This window comes from Sphaerodactylus townsendi, linkage group LG07 (assembly GCF_021028975.2).
Source record: "Sphaerodactylus townsendi isolate TG3544 linkage group LG07, MPM_Stown_v2.3, whole genome shotgun sequence".
NCBI lineage: Eukaryota > Metazoa > Chordata > Lepidosauria > Squamata > Sphaerodactylidae > Sphaerodactylus > Sphaerodactylus townsendi.
In genome coordinates this window covers 103,314,337-103,331,522 of record NC_059431.1, presented here as the reverse complement: position 1 = coordinate 103,331,522, position 17,186 = coordinate 103,314,337, and the positions used below count along the sequence as shown (strand labels likewise).

The window sequence follows — 17,186 nt, the reverse complement described above, 5'->3', positions numbered from 1 at the left end:
AGTCCCTCAGGCTGTTCAAAACTGAAGGAGGATACAGGCCTAGGATGCGCCTAAGCATCAGAAGGCCACATTCTTTAAAAGTGCAGATGACCAACCTGTGACTCAGGTGCCACAAACCACAAGAGCATGAGGCAACACCGGACGGAAGTAGAAGGGCTTGGACCCAGTTTTAGCACCTACGTTTCTAGTTCTGAACTCAACCCCCATTCAAACTCTGTGTGATGAAAAATCCTGAACTGGGTTCAAGCAGGATTGGCAGAATAATCAGACAATGAAAAAAGGTATACGTGGGTGTGTTTAAAAAAACCAACCCCATTAATTTTTTTTAAAAGATCTCAACCCCTCCCTTGCATGGCACCCCTCACTCCTTCCCCTCCCTCACTCCCCTTCCCTTGCATGCCACCCTCCCTCTCCCTCCCCTCCGCCAGGGTGGGTGGGCCATGTCCAGATGCTGGGTCCCCTCCCGCTCCCTCCCGTCCCTGGCATGCCACCCCTCACTCCTTCCCCTCCCCATCTCCTTCCCTTGCATGCCACCCTCACTTCCTCCCTTTCCTCATTCCCCCTTCCTTTGCATGGCATCCTTCCCTCCCCTCCCTTGGGGGAGCAGCAGTGGCGTAGGAGGTTAAGAGCTTGTGTATCTAATCTGGAGGAACCGGGTTTGATTCCCTGCTCTGCCGCCTGAGCTGTGGAGGCTTATCTGGGGAATTCAGATTAGCCTGTGCACTCTCACAGAAGCCAGCTGTCACAGCTAGTCACAGCTTCTCGGAGCTCTCTCAGCCCCACCTACCTCACAGGGTGTGAGGGGGGAAGGGCAAGGAGATTGTAAGTCCCTTTGAGTCTCCTGCAGGAGAGAAAGGGGGGATATAAATCCAAACTTCTTCTTCTTGCATTTGAAACATCTCTGTCACCATTTGCAGAAAGTCTAGCAACCCTAGGAAACACTGCTGAAAGTGACAAGAAGCGGCGGGAAGGGTGGGGAGAAGAGGGAATTTGTCCTGGGCTTGTAAAACCTTGCTTGTAAAACCTTATTTTAAAATCTATACCCCACCCTCAGCTCAAAGGTTCTCAGGGAAGCTCACAATCCAAGGAGCAGTAAGAGGAAAGACTCCACCAAAACCCACCACAAAAATAATCTAAACGCAACTTAAGAACAGCTCCCGTTAACCGTGTAGTAGACATCGAAACAATGCAGGCAAGTTAAGTGCGAGCAAAACAAGAACCCAACTCAACAAGTCAATATATGAATCAACTAACCACCCTGACCTAGCAGTAAAGCCATAGATGTGCCAACAAACACCATTATCCATGAAACTCTTGTGCTGCATTACCACTTGATCCTTACAGAAGCCATGCACTCCTGAACACAGTGACCTGCATATAGGATTACCACCTCAGGATTAGGAAATCCATGGAGAGTTGGGGTAAAGCCTGGGGAGGACAGGATTTGGGGAGTTATAATACCATAGATCCCCCCCACCCGCCAAGCAACCATTTTCTCCAGATCTGGTATCTGTAGTCTGAAGGTCCGCTGTACTTCTGTGAGATCTCCAGGTCGTACCTAGAGGATGGCAAGCCTACTTGTACATGTACTTCAGTGAGCACTAGAACAATACAGCCAGGCCTTTATTTGTAGCACATTTGGCCAAAAAAATGGTAGGACGCCGTTGCTTGAGAAAGATATGCCGCCAGTTTGGCACATCCTCGGGGGAGCTGTGATTTGAGATAAAAATTAGACGCGCGCTCATATTAATGGAAGATGAGATTTAACTGTGCACAGACAAGGTATAATTTGTCATTGCTGGTACAAAGACTGCACACCCGCAGCAACCTTGCAGACTGTTTAATGGCTGGTTGCAAAACAGACAGTACCCTAGGAACAAATATGTTTCCTCTTAACAGGAAACCCATTGTGAGTGAGTCATAGGTGGAACCGGCAAATTGCCTCTTGTTCCTGAAACACCACATTGCAATGGCTCATAAGTCATAAGAAGCAGCAACAGTCTGCTTCCAGAATTGCCATGTTTTGAACCTGTTGACCGCCTAGAGGTCCAAAACCGTAAGAGAAAATCTCCCCAAGTCTCACAGCTCTTCTGAGGGTGAATGAGGCTTCATCAATACCCTAGAACAGGGGTAGGGAACCTGCGGCTCTCCAGATGTTCAGGAACTACAATTCCCATCAGCCCCTACCAGCATGGCCAATTGGCCATGCTGACAGAGGCTGATGGGAATTGTAGTTCCTGAACATCTGGAGAGCCGCAGGTTCCCTACCCCTGCCCTAGAAATTCGGTAAAATTCAGATTTGTATTTATTTGGGCATAAAATTATCTATATGCCCGAATAAGACAAATAACATATTCGGATATACCCGAATATTCGGGTATACCTGAAAAATTCGAGTCAGTCTGATTTTTTTTGTATTTTATGGGGAGTGCGTTTTGGCCTACAGGGGGTGCATTTTAAAACTGGCAGCATCAAAATTTCAGGGTATCATCCAGAGACTCTCCTGATGATACCAACCAAGTTTGGTGAAGTTTGGCTCAGTCCAAAGTTATGGACCCCCAAAGTGTGTGCCCCATCCCCCATTGTTTCCAATGGGAGCTAGCAGGGGATACAGGCTATCCCTTTGAGAGTCCATAACTTTGGACCCCCTGAACCAAACTTTGCCAAGCTCTGGTGGTATCATCAAGACAGTCTCTGGATAATACCCTGAAATTTCAGTGCCACTAGCTTTAAAAATGCTCCCCTGGCAGGCGCCCCAAGAAATTGCCCAAGATTCTCTGCTCTGCAGTGCCTTGGCACCATTGTACCCAATGGGGAATTTCTGTGCTGGCTGCGCTTTTTTTAAGATAGAGGCACCAGACTTTCAAGGTGGCTCCAGGAGGCCCTTCTGGTAATAGCATGCAAGCTTGCTTCTGGGGGTTCAATTTTATGGGTCCCAAAAAGGCTTATTTTGTTTCCCTGCTCCTACACATGAAGCTTGCCGGCTGAGTTCTCTCAGAACCCGCCCCCACACTGCCCCCAGAAGCAAAGTTCACCAAGCCTGGGTGCTATTACCAGGAGGGCCTCCTGGAGCCACCTTGAAAGTCTGGTGCCTCTATCTTTAAAAATGTGCAGCCTGCTGTTATGCCCAGCAGGCTCTGTGTGGGAGATTTGGGGGGAGCATTCTGGGGGAGGTGTTTTGGGTATAGGCATCTAATTTCCTGCAGGGCTGCTGGTGGGAGTCTCCAGAAAGGAACCAGCCAACTTTGCTATAGTTTGGATGGCTGGGCACTGGTTCTGTGGGCAACAGGTTCACCTTCAACTGGGTGCCCACAGCATTTGCCCCTCCCAAGCAAATTTTAGCAAAGTTGGCTGATTCCTTTCAGGAGACTCACAACAGCAGCCCTGCAGGAAATTAGACACCCTTACCCAGAACACGCCCCCCCCCCCCAGAGCCCTCCTCAAATCTCCAGCACAGAGCCAGCTGGGCATAACAGCAAGCCCCACTGAAGTCTATGGTGGGAAAAGTTAATTAATGTTTCCCACCATAGAACTTGCTGAATTCTGTGTTCTGCAGTGGCTCCATTGTACCCAATTGGGAATTTCTAAGCAGGCTGCACATTTTTGAAGATAGAGTCCCAAACTTTGTCTCAGTGTATGGAACAGAAGGGAAATATCCAAGAAATAGGTATCACAGACTCCTGAAGGGCCACTATGATACCAATAGAGTAGAACTACATGTTGCTGGACATTGTGCTACCCTTGAAATGCAGCAATCATTCACAACTGAACTGTCTTATTCACACAGCAAAATCCAGTTGCTATAGTCAAGACAAATGTCAAGTTAGGGTGAACTTTTAATAAAAGAATCAGAAAGGATGGCAAGAGAGATCAAGGCAGGAAAATGGATGCAAGTCCTACACCTGGCAGAGGCTTCAATACACACACCTTTTTCTTACAAATGCCTGTATTTGTTAAAGACAACTTCCAATAGGGCAAGAGGATCATGAACAGAAACTCCTACAAGAACATTTACCCAGTAGAAGCCTATAATGCCCCTGGGAACTCTTTAAGGAGACCCTAACTTAGCAATAAAGCTGAGAAGCAGCCATGCCACAGCAATAAATCATTTCTTTAAAACAGTCCATCTTTTTGTTCCTTCCACTGCCTTATTAAGGAATAATTTAAAAACTTGGGGAGAAGCTTTGCCAGAGAGCTTTGATAAGTTTCATTAAGAGAGCCCAACGGCTAAGCTGCAGCAACTGACAACTTAACGCATTTGAAATCAGGGCTCCTTGAAGCCTGGGGACAGACAGCATTACCCGTTTGAGTCACCCTTGATATTGAAGTCCTCCTGCCTGCTTTGATGGCTCACCACATCCATGTCGCTGGTGAACAACTCCACAGCTCACGTCCATCAACAGCAAGTAAGGCTTTAGTACAGATGATGAGAAAGAGGATTCACACAGACTCACCAGTTGCAATACACTGAAATAGTCACATATTAAAGCAACCAAGTTACAGATCGCAGCGTGGCACTTTCAACTTGAACCACCAGTTGGTTTCAATATCTACAGAGTAATTTCTGTCATGTACTAGCTCAGGGATGGCGAACCTATGGCATGGGTGCCAGAGGTGGCGCACCTTCAGGAAGAAAGCCTCTCTGTGGAGCCTGAGTAGCAAACAGTCACCCTCCCCCTCCCAAGCACACATCCTAGGGCTGGCCTGGGCCACTGGGCTTGGATTATTAACATTAAACCTAGGAGAAGCCCTAGTTTTGGGGAAGCCCAGTGTAGGTAACCCTGTTAAGCTGTTAAACTCCCCACTGATTTTCAATGTAAAGGACTAAAAGTGTGATCACCTTTACCTGGGAGTAGAAGCTTTGGTTGCTGGCAATGGGGGCTTGCTTCTAGAGTAAAACTCTCTTAGGGTCATGATGATTCACCTGTTGGAAGAGTTGCATGTGTTGCTTCAAAGCAAAGCCACCGACTACCACCAAGCTTACTCCTGAGTAACGCATGCCTCTGAGCCAACCGTTTTTTCTAAACTAAGTCCTCAGTATTCAGGTTCAATTGCTGTGTTGGCACTTTGCGATAAATAAGTGGGCTCTGGGTTGCAATTTGGGCACTTGGTCTCAAAAAGGTTCGCCGTCACTGTACTAGCTCATCAAGTCCAGAACTACCTATCCTGACTGGCAGAGAACCGCTTTTCAGACCAGAAATTGAACCCAGGACCTTCTGCATGTTAAGGCACCATGGAACTGAGGGTCCTCCTCTTAGCTCCTCCCCAAACAAAGGGGAAAGAAGGAAAACGGTCAGCGACCAGATCTCTAATTAAAAAATAGATAATCCAACATGGCATGAAATATTTACCAGATATCTTCTAGCCGGGAGCTAAAACAAACACAAAACTCAATAGTACAGCTCAGGTGCATCTCCTAAAAGCACCCGACTCAGCCTTTAAATGTGTAACATATCCCAGATTCCTTTGGCCTCATGTTATGCTTCATGTCCAGGTTGGAAATTCCATCTTTCATACAGCCTCTAAAAATTTCTCTGTTACTTTGCAAGCAAAGTTAAGTTGCAATTGCCTCTGGGGGAGGAGAGATGAATCTCAAAGTCTGGGGTCAGCCCTGTCCTTTAGGTAGCATTTCTGCAGTCATCCGTCTCATATAACATAGAATATCTGCAACTTATGATTCCACTTGCAGGTGAGCAGAGGTGTAGCAAGGGGGGAAAGTGCCTGGTGCACCGGTGCACCCTCCGGCCTCGTCCTGCCCTCACCACACCCCCACAGGGGGAGGCGCCCGGGTGCACTTCGCAGTGCCCCCCCAGCTCCCTTTGGAGCTAAGTGCCTCTACAGGTGAGGTCTCTTTCTGCTGGAAGAGGCACTGCTCTCCCACAGGATTACCCTGCTGTACTTCTCCCTCCCATACTCACATTTTACGCCAGCACAGGAGGACTGTCCTGATGATACCACCCAAGATTGGTGCAGTTTGGTTCAGGGGGGCCAAAGTTATAGAACCCCTGTAGTGCCTTATCCCCCCATTCTTTCCAATGGGAGCTAAGGGAGATGGGGGCTGAAATTCCCTTTTGAGGGTCCATAACAGCCCCCTGAATAAACTGCACTTCAAACTTAGGGGTATCATCAGGACAGTCTCCTGATGATATCCTGAAATTTTGCTGCTGATACATGCTGATATGTCTAAAAATGCACCCCCTACAGGCACCCCAGAAATTTGCCCAAGATTCTTTGTTCTGCAGTGACTTAGCTGCATTCCTGTCAATGGGAAATTTCTGATGGAGGGCTAATCCAGGTTTGGGGACCTTTGCTTCAGGGGGCAGTGGGAGATGGGCCCTACCCAGAGGTGGGATCCAACCAGTTCTCACCACTTCTCTAGAAGTGGTTACTAATTTTTTCTGAGTGCCGAGAAGGGGTTACTAAAGCAACCTCCCTGCCCAATAGGGAATGGAGGTGCGTGTGTGTGGCAGCGCCACTGTTTGAATCCCACCACCATCAGAACCTGTTATTAAAATTTTTGGATCCCACCACTGGCTCCTAATTCTTCTTTGGGTCCCACATAGAATTGAACCCCTGAAGAAAGTTCCCCAAACCTGGATGGTGTCATCCAGAGACTCTCCTGAAGATACCCTGCAAGTTTTGTGACCGTACCTTCAGAAATGTGCACCTCACCGCCCTCTACCAGAAATGGGTCCAATGCTAGATACAGTTTCTATGTCTGTGTTTTGAAGGTATTCTTGATTTGAACTTTACAAATGTCTGGTAACGCTCTTTCATATGCCTAATAAAGGTTGTTGTAAAGTTGAAAGTTAGATTAGATTGTGAAAAAATAGCTAGTCCATGGAAACCCAGTGAGCTTCAAGGGGCAGTCAGGATTTAAACCTGGCTCTGCCCAAGTTTAGTCCAACTACAAAACCAAACTGGCTCCCAAACACACCAACTACACATTTGATTTTTTTTTTACACACAACTTTAAAAATGAGTTCAGAGGTCAAGATGAATTTCCAAGTAGAGAATTGCCAGAAACTCCATACCAAGTTTTTTTCCTGTCTCTCCGTACTCAAGGAAATAGCTGAAATGACATCATTCCTGGCACTCGCAAAACAGGTGGAAAGGTCAGGCCAGCATTTGGACTGAAGAACAGAAATGTCCACACTAACTTTTACTCTGTGTGGAGAAATGGCTCCTTCCTCTCTCCCTTTTCTTTTATTTCCCTCCTCCCCTCCTCCAACCAGGTGCCATAGATACAGAGGACTTAGAAATTCCAGAGAAACATCACCGGCACACTCTGTCATTTCAATCTTCAAGGTGCAAACTATATAACAATATACAGTTGCTTAGCCAAAAAAAGCACACAGGTGTAGGGGTCAGGCTGACACGCAAACTTCAAAGATGGCAATGTCATTCAAACACAACATTCAGCAATTTAATTCTGATTGTTCAAGGTCTGAGAGGTATTGTACTGCAATCCAGTTTACACAGGTAGAATACCACACCCTGAAAAGTAAAACCAGAAAGACTTATGTGGGTGAGAAAGCTGAGGGAAGGTCAACAGTGGTCTAGAAATTCAGGATGTGACTAAAACTGGCAACCAAATTTGCAAACGATGTCCTCAAAACTAAATCAAACTGAAGTATAAACTCTGAGGCATGAAATGCCAAAGAGCACTCAATGCTGTAGCCACTTTTCACATTCCTTTTTCTTATGCTGGCAGCAAGGCCTGGTTTAGAAGACAAAGAGATTCACGTGCCTGCACCAATATATATTTTAAAAACTAGAACTGAGGTTGGGCATATTTCTCCACCTGCCAAAAGTCCACTTGACTGCTCAGGCCTTGAATGAAAAGCTCATGACACCCCAACCATAAAATCACACAACTGTTCAATCTCTTGTCTTTCTCATCTTATGGGGGTTTCCTCTTGCAGAGGGAACCCGAAGCTGTGAGGAAACCACGCCCTGGCAGTGGCCTGTAAGATGACAATTGCAGCAAGCTTCAGAGAGGAAAAAAGCTCCACCTGAGAAACCATGAAATATTTACAGGATGGCGACTCCAGGAACTTCACCCAGCAACTCAATATGCCAACGGCAACCGTTCCTCAACGGCGGCTCAAAAGGCACTTCAGAACACTCAGCACCTTTAAACCAAGAGACTTCAAACTGGGGAATGTGGGGATTTGTAGTATAGCTTTCAGCGAAAAAGTAGAAAATGCTCTCCAAACGAATTATCCGCCTGCTCCCTTAAGGACCAAGCCAACACTGTGGTCATGTTCAGAGGGGCTTGCTTCAGATGCCCCAACCTTATGAGATAAGCCTTCTCAGGGTCTTCTCAGTCACGGAACCAAAATTTTGGAATTCTCTCCCCAGGGAGATTTGTCTCTCCCTGTCCGCTGCACATAAAGCCTTTTTTGCTTGGCTTGGCACTTCCCTCTGTGTTCCCTTCTTCCTCCCTAAGGTTTTAACATCGTTTTTATCTTTTGTACTCATTTAAGCTCCAGTTTTAACTTGTTTTAATGATGTATTTGTATGTTGGCTTTGAAGATGAGATGAGATTTTAATTTGTGTGTTTTAATTAGTCACTTTGGTGGCCGCGTGATGGCAGATAGGCGGGGTAAAAATCCTACAAATAAAATCAATCCATTATTCTTAAGACAGGACGCTTTTTCAGTATATTACACTTACACAATATAAACAACAATGGTTTATAAATGATTTATCTTCCACAGCCAATGTGGAGGAGTGATTCAAATACTCAGCTAGGATTCAAAAGATCCAGGTTCTATTCCCCTACCAACAACCTCATCAGTTGGTCATGGGGCCACTTGTTCACTTGCCACCTAACCAACCTTGCAGGGTTGTTGTGAGGAGAGGAGAACCATATGAACTCAATTCCTTCCAGGAAAACATACTAGATAAGATTATTTCAGGGGCTTTCAAGGAACCAGCTGGTTGGACGTACAGAATTATACCAATTTTAAAAAGGAAACATGCTGAGAATGCAGGGCAGCTGAAATATTGCAAGCCGTGTTCAGGAGGAAGCAGTGCTAAATCAAGTAAAGAAAAAAAAATACATGTATCCTGAACAAAAAAAGCCTGACAAAACTATCGCCACAATTAATCAGCATATTTCTTAACAATGTCTCAACTATGAAGAGACCTGAACGATTTCTCATTTTGGAAAACAAAACGTAACAGTCGTGGGGCTGAGTTACCCCTATCACGTAAAAGATATTATGAGCTTTCTGTAAGAGTCAGGCACCTTGGCAAAGAATCAGATGGTAGGGGATTTGCCAGACCCTCAGCCCGAAACCTCGGAGAGCCCCTGACAGGCTGACTGGACAATATTGACCTTAACGGACCAATGATCTAATTCAGCATAAGGCAGCTTCACAGGTGCAACTCAGTACAAGAAGTTTCATACCTTCAAGTCCGCAATCCCCTGCAGAGTTACCTGGCAACACACGCAATAAACCCAGCGGGACTTATTTTCGAGTAAGCTTGTCTGTAATCAGACTGAAATCCCCTGGCCACCAACTCCAGAAATGCTTTGTAGAAATGCTTAACAAATAGTTTGGTGTTTTTTTAAAAAAAACAATAGCTTTCTTCTCACCTGTTCGACAGCAGGGGCAAAAGGGGCAAATGCTCTTGGCGGCTGCACAGTACTATCTTTTTGAACAGAAATCATTTCCCGAGCTCCGAATGGAGCACGATTTATTATTACTGTTTATTAATTTTGCTATACCGCCCAACCCCCGAAGGGCTCTGACCCATTTAGCGTTTATTTTGAATTGTATTTAGTAAACACATTTTAAAGAGCACTCCGTGTACTTTTCTGCCCCAAGACTAATATTTCAATAGAAATACTGTGTTTCTCACATAGGGATAGGCTGGTGTGGCTTTTCTAAAGTTTCTCATATAGGGCTGCAGTAATTGGGTTCCCACATATTACACTGCCCCAATTCTCCATCAGTAGCCATAATTCTCCATCAGTAGCCACTGGGGCTTTTTCCAGTGTTTTTTTTTAAATAAATAAGTCACTGAATATTATAACAACTGATCTATCATGTCTTCAGATTTGACAGCTTTCATTTTTATACAGGAATCTAGCCCCTTTTTGTTGCCAAGATATACAGGGAAATAAGAGTAGTTTTTATACCCTGCTTTTCTGTACCTTTAAGGAGTCTCAAAGTGGTTTACAACTGCCTCCCTCCCCCAACAGAAACCTTGTGAGGTAGGTGGGGTTGAGAGAGTTCTGAGAGAACCGGGACTAGAAAGTTGCCTAGCAGCTTCATGTGGAGGACGGGGGAAAACACTGATGCAGAGAGTCTTAGGCGACCCCTGTGAAAGGGTCATTCGGCCCCCAAAAGGGTCGCAACCCACAGGTTGAGAACCACTGGTCTAAGAAGTACATAAAACGTAATTACCCCTCGCACAACCCTTACAAACATAACCATTTTGAAACTGTGTGTGTTAAGGGCCACTTAGTCACTTCCAACTCAGGGCAACCTACGAATTAATGACCTCCAAAATGTCCTTTCATTAACAGACTGGATCAACTGGGATCTTGCAAACTTGCAAACTGGGAGCTGAGGCTTCCTTTATAGCAGGGGTGGCCAACCTATGGCACTCCAGACGTTCATGGACTGCAATTCCCATCAGCCCCTGCCAGCATGGCCATTGGCTATGCTGGCAGGGGCAGAGGGGAATTGTAGTCCATGAACATCTGGAGTGCCATAGGTTGGCCACCCCTGCTTTATAGAGTCAATCCATCTCATGTTGCCTGCCTAAACACTGCATCGCCATCCATTCACCGTTGCTTGATTAAAAAACAGTTCGTCTTTAGAAATCGAATCTTCTGCCCTGCATCTCTGACAGTCCTGGGCTTCCTCTCTCTCCAGTTTCCTTCTGGCTGAGAAGGTATCAGGGCAGAAAAGGGCCCAAAAAACACTGGAGTTGCTCTGAAGCACAAAACACGACTGGAAGTCTAAGTGGCTGCAGATGTAAACTAGGCTGAACAAAACATGAGCCCAGAGTCTAAACGCTAAGAAGAAGAGAATGAGAGTTTGGATTTATACCCCGCTTTTCTCAACTGTAAGAAGTTTAGAAGTGGTTTACAAACTCCATCCTCTCCTCTCCCCACAACACGCACCTTGTGAGGCAGGTGGGGCTGAGAGAGTTTGGAGAGAACTGTGACTGGTCCAAGGTCACCCAGCAGTCTTCAAGTGGACGACCAAAATTTATTCCTTACAAAATGTGTTACTCTGATGAAGCAAGTTCTGACTCAAAAACACTTAGATTGGGATAGACTTGGTCATTAAGGTCCTACTTTATTCTGCTATTGCTACAGACTAACACACTGACCCAACTGAAATTATCTTAAAAGCACGCCAAATTCCATTGCCTTAAGGAGGTAGTTGTCAGAAGGACAACATTCTTCCCCACCAGTGACCAGGAGAATGCTTTTGTGGAACCCTGTGCCTAGGTCTGCAGTGCATCCCCATGCCATTTGGGAAGGATGCTCACCTGAAAGGGCTCTGGTGTCAATCGACCAAAAATAAAGCTTGCACGCTACATGTGATGGCAGCATTCAGATATTAGATTCAGTTCCGAGATTCCAAGCTATTGCCAACCACTCTGCTACACCATCCACTGTGGTTTCAGATGCCTTCAACATCACAGGCAGGTTGAATATCTATAAATGAGGCATCCATGCGCTAACTGATGTAGTGGTCCCAACTATGACTGACACTACTAGATGTCGTTCACATCCTTTACAGGATGAGCCGCTGCAAGGTTTGCTAAAAGCATCAAGTCCCTTTTCCTCAGCTGTGATAAAAAATCACAGCCAACAAGCTTCCTGTTTCTTCTTTCTCATAATTGCAAAAGATGCCATTGGCAATGCTCACACAGGCTACTAGTGTATATGATGAGTAACACTTGCTGCCCTATAAAGTTGTGGTATCTGAGGGAGCTTTTCCTACTAGCAATGCACTGCTTTTCCTACTAGCAATGGCCACCAGTGGTTAGATTGCTGGACCAGGGAGACACAAGCTCAAATTCTTACTATGTGTGCTTCTAGGCTGGTTCTTATCTTTAAGATAAGGCCCTAAAGAGCTTTGGGTCCAGGGGACTTGAAGGACTGCCTCATCCCACAGTAGGGTTGCCAATTCTGGCTCTTGAGATGTTTATGGACTACGATTCCTATCATCCCCTGCTGGCAGGGGCTGGTGGAAATCGTAATCTAATAACATCTGGGGCAGAGGTGGAGCTACCAGGGGACAGGGGTGCACATTGCACCGGGCACATGCCGGGGGGTGGAAAATTGCCCCCCCATGGCACCCCACTCCCCCCCTGCTGCCACACTTATCTTATTGAAACAGTGGAGGCTGCAGAAGCAGCCTGTTCAGGTTGAAAATGGCCTGGTGGGAGCTACACTTCCCAGGAGACCTTGCGAGCCCCAAGGGAAGTGTAGTTCCCACCAGGTCGTTTTCAGTCTGAAGGGAATAGGCCGCTTTTCCAGGCTGTACTAAGGTAAGGGTAATTTTACCACAAAAAACTGGGAAAACTTATTGACTTGGGTATAAGACTAGGAAATGCAGCAGCTACTGGTAAATTTCAAAAATAAAAATAGATACCAATTAAAAATGTTTTTGGATATTTATTTCAAAGAAAAACAGTATGATATCAACAATAACTTTAAAAGTTCTGAAGTGGAATATATAACTCTCACAGACAGCATCTCTTCAGAGTTTCATAGGGAAGATGCTCAACAAGATCTCCCTTTTAAAAAGTCCCTACAGGTTCTCCTTCAACACAGATAGCTTATCATGACACAGCGAAGATACTTGCGTGGTGATGGCAGCCGCTGCTCCAAAGCAAGTCTTTTTTGCAGGTCTGCCAGCTCAGTCGTTCACTCGCGTATAAGTCGAGAGGCGCTTTTTTCAGCACAAAAAAATGTGCTGAAAAAGTAGACTTACACGCGAGTGAATGAGTATATAAGCTGCTAGTCATTTCTCAACCTACCTTACATGATAATCTTATTACATTGCTTATTAAATACCCCATCGTGTTAATTGTATTGACTCAATCTGTGTAATCCGCCTGGAGTCCAAGAGGTCAAGGCAGACTATAAGTGACATAAATAAAAATAACAAATAAATAAAAGAGGAAGGAGAAACTACAGATCCCTGAGATCTGTAGTTGAGATCCCTGAAAGAGGATTGGAATAAAATAAAGTTTTATACTAACCAAGCTTGGCGAGCGGCTGAGAATTTTGCAGAGGCGTACTATCCTTCCCCAACTCCGTGCCTCCCCCAATAAAACTGCCAGAATTCACTGGGAAGAAGAAATTTTATACAAATGTGCTCTTAAAAGCTGCATTCTACCATCCTTGAGGACCCGAGAACAATATATTTGCAACGGTAGCATCTGAAGCTCGTAAACGTCTCAAATATAGGACTTTTAAAATACATTTTCCATCCACCCCCCAACTGTCTACCTTTAGGGTTTTCTCTCCCTCTCTCAAATTTAATGGAAGATATTTTTAGTGCCGTGCAATCCTGAGGGGAAAGTGAGGTCTAGAAAATGACTGAGCTCCTTTCTGATGTTATCAGTATGACAGCTAGCCCAAACACAGGAGGTGTATTGTTAATAAACAGAACTCAAGCACCGCATGACGTTAAGCTCAGCAAGCTACTCTTGATGAAGTACACTTTTATCCTGTTCTTCCTCCAAAAAGCTCAGGGAGGGGTATGCTTTTTCCTTTCCCCACCATTTTATAATCACAATAACACTGCAAGGTAAACAAGGAAGAGAAAATGACCAGCCTAGGATCACCTTGCAAACCTCACGGCTGAGTGGGGATTTGAGCCTGGCTCTCCCTGATCCTACTCCAAACGTCACATCAAGTATGTTTTTAACTGGGGAACGATTATGCTTTACAGTATGTCACACCCTCGGCAAATGTAATGCAGGCAGTAGGATCTCACGAGACCCCTTCCCACTCATGAATTCCACCCTCAATAGATATTATAGTTAAGGAAGGCATGTGTTCTAACCATGGTTAACATCAACCCCCATTCCCACATGACGTATTTGGAGCTGGCTTGCAGAACCTGCTGAGGTAAGATGCAAAACCATGATGAACCAGGTTCCCTCTTGGCCAAACTATTGAGACGAATGGGCAAAACGTGTATTTAGGGTGCTGAGGAAGAAGCCTGCTTCTGACCTAGTAACCCTTCTGAACATTCACTTCAGGTCCGTTCTGCACAACTACATCTTCCAAAGGCCGACTGTAGTAGGGGAGGTATGAACATTCTGAGGTCCTCTCAGGACTGGCATCAGCATCACCTCAGGTGTGGCAGCTGCTGGGGCCCAGGGCTTCTGGCAGGGCCCAATGCTGCCAGCCATTAATCTGCCTGCTCAGTTGTGGCCGTACATATCACCACCCCTCTTGCCCAGTGCTAACAGTGAAAGGGCCATAGGCAGCGAAGGTGGCTGTGAGCATAGGAAGCAGAGAGCAGCAGTGGCGTAGGAAGTTAAGAGCTTGTGTATCTAAACTGGAGGAACCGGGTTTGATTCCCTGCTCTGCCACCTGAGCTGTGGAGGCTTATCTGGGGGATTCAGATTAGCCTGTACACTCCCACACACGCCAGCTGGGTGACCTTGGGCTAGTCACAGCTTCTTGGAGCTCTCTCCAGGGGCAAGGAGATTGTAAGCCCCTTTGAGTCTCCTACAGGAGAGAAAGGGGGGATATAAATCCAAACTCTTCTTCTTGTTGTGAGCAGAACAGGGAAAGGATGCACAGGCAGGTAGCAAGACATGTGGGTGAGAAAGGGGGCCAGGAACTCTCTGCCCAGAGCCCACAAAATCTGGAACCAGGCCTACACTGATTTTAAAAACATCAGCCTCATATCAAATTTGCAAATACCTTAGTTCTAATATAAAGCCTCAGTAGCTTCAAGAACACAACTAAGTTTTGCCTGCCCTGGAGCAGTTAAGTGGAGCTTTTTTAAAAACATTTTCTTACAGATCAAGAACCTTCACACTCAAATTTTAATAGAATTATATTACGCCACATGTTTAGATAAGCCATTTGTCAAGAGACAGGTGTGATTCCGCTGGCTGTGACTGCTGAGAAGCTGAAATGGCAGGTCGCACAGGTAAATCTCCTTCTGGTCATGAAGTTCTGTCACCTGGTACCCCACAGCACAACAAGGAGAAACAAGCTCAACATTTATACCTTTGAGGTGAAACGACTCATTACTGTTTAAACCGCTTGGAGACTCGCAGACACTTTATGAGGTGGTAGCCTTTTGGACGGTATCATTTTATGCCTCGGGTTTTTGGTTTGTTTATTTTTTTAAAACTACATTACCCACAAGCATTCCTTACATGCATCAGCAAATTACGAGGAAGGCTTTTAACCTCCAAATGCTAGTTGAACAGAAGCAGGCTCCTTTCACGATAACCAAAACAGACAGCAGGTCCACCAAAGGCCAGAACCATGCAATCAAAATGCCTACGCAAGCCCAAAAGATTTTCCTGAGAGCATAAATATTTAAGCACGGACAGCCCCATTCAAAAGCTGCATGCCCGGCTGTGGTGCTGCGGTTACCACCTCCTAAGAGGCTTCCTGGCAGCATGGGGGGGCTCGAAAAGTGAAAAAGCCTCCCCACCGCCGAGAAGCCTCTGGGGCAGTGATGCGTTACTCAGGAGTAAGCTTGGTGGTAGTCAGTGGCTTTGCTTTGAATCAACCGTGCAATTCTTCCCACGGGTGAATCACAACCCTAGGAGTGTTTACTCAGAAGCAAGGCTTATTGCCAGCAATTGAGCTTACTCCCGGGTAAAGGATCACACCTTAGTTCTTTGCATGAAAATCAGTGGGGTTTAACAGCATTTAACAGGGTTACCTACAGCAGAGGCGTAGGAGCAGCAGTGGCGTAGGAGGTTAAGAGCTCGTGTATCTAATCTGGAGGAACCGGGTTTGATTCCCAGCTCTGCCACCTGAGCTGTGGAGGTTTATCTGGGGAATTCAGATTAGCCTGTACACTCCCACACACGCCAGTTGGTGACCTTGGGCTAGTCACAGCTTCTCGGAGCTCTCTCAGCCCCACCTACCTCACAGGGTGTTTGTTGTGAGGGGGGAAGGGCAAGGAGATTGTAAGCCCCTTTGAGTCTCCTGCAGGAGAGAAAGGGGGGATATAAATCCAAACTCCTCCTCCTCCTCCACTGCTTCCCCAAAACTAGGTCTTAGGTTTAATGCTAATAATCGAGCCCAGCAGCCCAGGCCAGCCTAGATGTGTGGGGGGGATTCTGTTTGCACGTGCCCACAGAGAGGGCTCTGAGTGCCACCTCTGGCACCCATGCCATAGGTTAGCCACCACTGCTCTGGGGTGTAAGTTTGAATTCCTGGCCACCAGCATCATGCCACAAATGGGCTGGAGGGAGCCAACTCCTCCCTGGCCACGCCCCCACTATGCCTGCAGTGGCAAGGGCACTGGGACACTGGAGCCCCGTCCAGCACCATATCTCAGAACTGGGGTGAGGGGCACAGCAGCCACATGTCAGCAAAATCACCCCTCCACCAGGGTGCCCCAGGGAGGGCAAATCTGTCGGTGTGGTCATGTTCCCCTTTCCACCAGCAGAGTCACGTTCCCCCTTTGGAAGGGGCTCTTAATCTCAAGTGCTCGATGCATGCATGGAAAAGTTTATAAATGAATGGGTGCATAAATATAAATGGAATAAATATAAATCATTCCATGTAAAAGCCACCAGCCACTAGTGTTTCTTGCTCGTTTTGTGGGTTAATATCCACTTCTTTTCGTCCATGCAGTCTGTTCGCTTATGGGACAGGGTACACTTTTCATACAAACTAACATTATGCACATTTAAACACTTCACGATTCTTTGATCTGTTCTAAAGGTGTCCATCAAAAACATGATGCTAGAAATAAAAGTTGTGAGTCATATCTGAATGTCAAAAACACAACCAAAAGACCATTCCAGAATCTACAGGGCAGGACATGCAATTCTATACCAGACAGATTTATTCTCTTTGGCTTTAAATTAGTCAGGTATCAGGCTAGTAACAAACATATAATTGAAAAGTGGACGCATAGCTGAAACTCTAGATCAGTGGTTTTCAATCTTCCTAATGCCGCGACCCTTTAATACAGTTCCTCATGTTG

General features: G+C 46.0%; 1 protein-coding gene across 1 annotated transcript in view; it reads right to left on the bottom strand.

Moving 5' to 3' along the window:
- GAK (cyclin G associated kinase) overlaps nt 1-17,186 on the bottom strand; it is a 94,712-nt gene that overhangs the window by 73,645 nt on the left and 3,881 nt on the right. The gene's annotated exons all lie outside the window — the stretch shown is intronic.